This window comes from Lepisma saccharinum, chromosome 18 (genome assembly GCF_977018435.1).
Source record: "Lepisma saccharinum chromosome 18, izLepSacc3.1, whole genome shotgun sequence".
NCBI lineage: Eukaryota > Metazoa > Arthropoda > Insecta > Zygentoma > Lepismatidae > Lepisma > Lepisma saccharinum.
In genome coordinates this window covers 29498135-29503202 of record NC_139246.1, presented here as the reverse complement: position 1 = coordinate 29503202, position 5068 = coordinate 29498135, and positions in this window count along the sequence as shown.

Genomic DNA, 5068 nt, shown 5'->3' with positions numbered 1-5068 from the left:
GGCCAAACGCTTCAGGGGTTGGAAATCAGAGAATCGCGGAATTTACGAAGAGAAAAAGCGACAGGACCAACCTATTATTGATGCTATAAGTGGACTAGGTAAAGACATCAAAGATGTTACCGAGCAAAACAAAGATTTAATCAACGAGCTCGTGCCACTTGCTGCTCGAAATTATGCTGTGCCTACACCGATATCCAGTATTCACACTACCCCGTTCGAACTTGGAGCTGCACCTCTGAGACGTCAGGTTCTAGGCAGTACCTCTTCGGACAAGGTAGTTGAATTAGGTCCGTTGGCGAGAGATTACCTGAGCACCGGGAAATTTGAAAAGGACGAGGTGTTTGGATTGTACCCCTCTGTGGAACCTAACGAGGGTGTGGTTTGGAAAATTGGAAAGTCAAAAGTTACGTTCGAAGATGACGACGTGAAAATTAATTTGGGCGAGAAGAACAGCTGGACTAGGTATCCTGGCACTGTGGGCCTGTGGGAACTTATCACCAAAAAGCAACCTAAAGATTATACAGACGAGGATTACCAAAGTTACACAGAAATTTTAATCATGACGGATGCCCTGTACCAAAACAACGATGCAACACAGAATCGCGTAAAATCAAGCAGTGGAGAAAAATACAGGAACCTCATCAAGCCAATATGGAACCAAATTAAAACTGGCAGCGGTGTCAAACTCTACAATACCATACCTAAAGAGTTTGTTTGGGTAGACGACGTAAGGAAGCTTGTAGATCGATTGCTTGTTATCGCAGGCGAAGAAAATGCAGGCAATCGCAACTTCCACAACGAGAAGGTGGGCATCATGGACATGATTAGCACCAAGCTTAGCAACTTTATTGTCAACGACAACAAAGGTATAGGTTACCTTATCAAAATCATCAACACCCTGCCTCCCAAATTCTGGAATGTGGCCGAGGGTCGAGGTCTCGTGAACGACATCATCAACAAGCTACCCTTCGAGATGCACCTACCAGGTTACCAATACTGCGGACCGGGTAAGTAGTTGTATTTACGGTGGGGACAGTGCCGGAAAGGAAGAGCTCCCCTCATGCAGAATTGGCTATACTTAAAACTTGCTCAACATGTCCATATGAGTTTTTTGCTCTAGTGTAGCACCCTGCCTAACCCAAGGATTTTGTAAAAATGCTCTTCGGAAAGTATCAACCCCCCTCAAGCAGATTTCTCCACACTTACAAAAGTTGCATCAGCCAGATTTTTGTCCATAAGCTTGTTAAAAATTGATATTGTTTTTTATTACACTTAAAATTAAGCTAAAACCCATACCCACTTATACATATTTACTTCAGGTTTAAGTTCAATTGGATACCAGGTTCAATTTTTTTATCTATATGCAGAGCCCCTCTAGTCTAGCAATAACCTTGTTATGTATTGATTTTTGCTTCCCGAGTTGTGCGTAAACAATTGCCCGACCAATACAATGGGAAAGGAGCGAACAAACATGCTTCCATGTTTTTATAATCTTTTGATCAGTCCCATGTTTCGGCCAGCAATAAATTATTGTATGCCTGGGAGTTGTAAGCTAATAGATATAATCTTCATAGAGAAATAACATATTATTCATCATCAAAGTCTGTATGCCTGGGAGATTATATCTGTATTGTGTCTTTTCCGAGGGAAATTACATGTCATTTGTCATAGAACTCTTATCTATACTGTCTTCTTTTCAGAGACCATCCATCATATAGAGGAAATTCCGGCTTCTCGGATATTTGTCGTACAAACTGAATTGTATGTCTTGTCGCAGAACTTACAAAACATTGCTTATTTCTTGTATTTAAGCTTTTGGCAGATGTGCTGTTAAATTTGGGTAGGTAAAAGCTTTCCTGCCACGAGCAGAGGTGCTATGGTAGGTAATATATTTTCTGACGGCAAAGTGTTGTTTTATAATCAAGAGGCTTCTGTGTTTGAATCGGGCCTCTAGAATTGCTCTGTGACCCTCTCATTTCTTACATCATAAACATATGATTTTTCTCCTATGAGAATAACACTACATATGGTGTCATCAGGTAATGCCTCATGGAATTCACAGATAATTTTAATGTTTGTCCTGTCATTAACCACAACTTGTTTCCTTTTTGAAGTGTTGATGACAAACATAGGTCTCTGTGCTTTGAATTCATCTAGTGTGTAATACATGTCAGTATTGCCAGTAGTGACTCTTTTGAAAGCCGAAAATGCCTCATATAATTTGAGGAAATCATCCTTGGACATGTCTAAATTATAATTTTCTCTAGGAAAGACCTCATTTCTGCCATTTTTAAGATATATGTTTTTGATGTTGCAGTTATCAAATTTACTTGAATTTTTTTCCTGATTATTGTGTCTTCCAGTCTGAAACAATTCCACTACAAAATCTGGCATGTCGTATTGTATGCTGGAGAATGAATTTGTGGCATCAAATTCATAATAAGAACCAGATGCGGGCTTCTGTACAGATTGATATGTGTAAAATTGCAGAGGAATCTGTGGATTTTTTATTATATCTGCTTTGTATTTAAGAGCATAACTGGCTTCATATTCAACAACAGGGATTCTTAACTCCATAGTCTGAATAATGCATTTGCCTGCATCAGGTAGGGTATTAGGCAGAGCTTCCCCTGTAGAGTTTAATGTGCTGTACCTCATCAAAGCATTATTATCATTGGCAGCTCTTCTAAATGTGATTCTTAAACCACCCTTCCACATAATATCTTTGTAATCTGAGAAGAATCCTGGCAACAGGCGCATAGGGAACAGCACTCTGTGGCTCTTGGATAATATTTTCTCACCAGCTTCAAATCCACTGATTCTGTAGTAAGAAGCCTCGGTTTTGGATAATTTTAGTGTGGCCAAAGCCGTGGAGGTAATGCCGGGATAATCTATTCTGTTTATAACAACACCATGCTTTCTGATCTCAATTTCAGAGAATAGATGCGGCACAAAATTGTCCACCAATCTTATATTTGAATTTGCCGGATAATCTGTTCCATCGAGCTTTACAACATCAAATTTGATGTATAGATCTGCTCTGTGGGGGTGTATAAAGCCATCCCCTACATCAAGATCAACCTCAATCTCTGTGTTGGGTTGATTTAAATTTGCAAATGTCCTCCTGTTTGGGGGGAATGATTGTAGCTCATAACTCTCAATATTTTCCATTGTATGTATTTTTATTTCAATGTTAATCTCTATGATTGCAGTTGTTGTGGCTCCAGCAAAATCAACTAATTCTTCTTTTTCATTAGTGACCATCAATTCAATATTATCTATTCTGTTGTGGCACACAGGAAAATATAATGTTGGGGATGGATTGTAGATGATTGGCTCCATGAATTCAGAATTAGGTTTGAATGTTGCAATGATGCCAGTTTGTTTGTGAGTGCCTATGCCATTTGATTTGGTGATCATACCCTCGGCCACATTACAGTGAATATTCAGAGTCTCTATGGCTAAGAATTTACGTATATTCATAGCAGTGTGTTTGATGCCTGGTTCAAGTTTTGTGTTGTTCTCAAAGCCTAGCAGCTCTCCTATAGTACCCAGATCCACTGTTTCTGTAGCAGATACAATCTCTACTCTGTGAATGACAGAATTTTGACTTAACACTACACCTCTGGGTAATTGAGCATTTAGAGTGGACAGATTATATTGCCCTGGAGTGATGACAATTTTTTCATCACCAACTGCAATTGTGTTGTTGTGGTGTGTGATATTAGGGATTAAGTACATGCCATAAAATGCTCTGAGAGCTATTGTTTTGGGATACACTATGTCATCATGTAATTTGAGTTTCAATATTGAATTTTGGCTGGTGAGATGGAATACCCCCATGATGTTTCAGATACCACAAGGCTTTTTGAAAATTTTCAATTGATGGTTTATTTATTTGAGACATATATCTGAGAACAGATAAACACAAATGTCCACAATTAACATCTTTGAAATTTTGAACACGGGCATTATTGTAATGAAGATTGGGTGATTTTAGATATTTTACTAAATTTTCAGGTGGAACACCTCCAAATGAATCAAACACAAATGCCTCATCTTTTAAATATTTAAGATAACAAATCCAGTGAGTGCCCTGATTTTTGTACTTATCCAAATTAACAATGCCACACTCTTTGTTGAGTGGTTGCTCTGGCAAAGAATCAGACATGTACACACCCCTAAAATGTTTGATGCCCAGTGGCTTGATTAAAGCTTCAATATCTTGGTTTGTAAGCGGCTCTTGTTTTTTTTAAACTTATTCATGACTCTCTTAACACTTTGCCTTGTTTCTCAATGGCCAGGTTATGGCGCTTCAGTTCATCTAATTCTGCCCTATTTTTCTTGGCATCTATTACTGTTTTTGCTATGGCGGCTGATCCCCCGGCCAAGCTCCCAACAGCCCCGAGAGCAGCTAAGATGGCAGGGATGGTAAATATAAATCCCCCCACATGTGATTTTTTTCTTGATTGCTGTAATTTTTTTAATTGGGGGGTGCTAAGCAACAATTTCATACCATGGCCCTTGGCAATACAAGAATTTTTTTTCTTGCGCTGCTTTTTGGTTAAAAGACTATCAATAGTTTTAAGAGATTTAAGACCTGCATAAGGTATTTGATACATAACACCCTTGGCCTTCATTGTAGGTTTATTATATACATATTCACAAACCCCACCCCAGTTTTTGTTTGGTGCTCATAGCTATGGTGGTTCCCAATGCTGCTATTTTTTCACTCAAAGAAGCATCTTTGCTTACAAATCTAGCAAATGCAGCCTCTTCTAATTTCTTGTCTGCAACATGTCTCTTGTCAAGATCAGTATGTGTGTTGTATGCTATGTCATGGTCTCTACAAGCAGCATCGAGGGGATTAACACCAGGATCACCTCTGTTTAATCTATGATCCAATTTTGTGCCTGGACCACAATACTGATAGCCTGGAATGTGTAGTTCAAATGGCAGCTTGTTTATAATGTCATTAACAAGGCCCCGACCCTCAGAAATATTCCAAAATTTAGGTGGTAGAGTATTAATGATTTTTATAAGATATCCAATCCCCTTAGTGTCATTC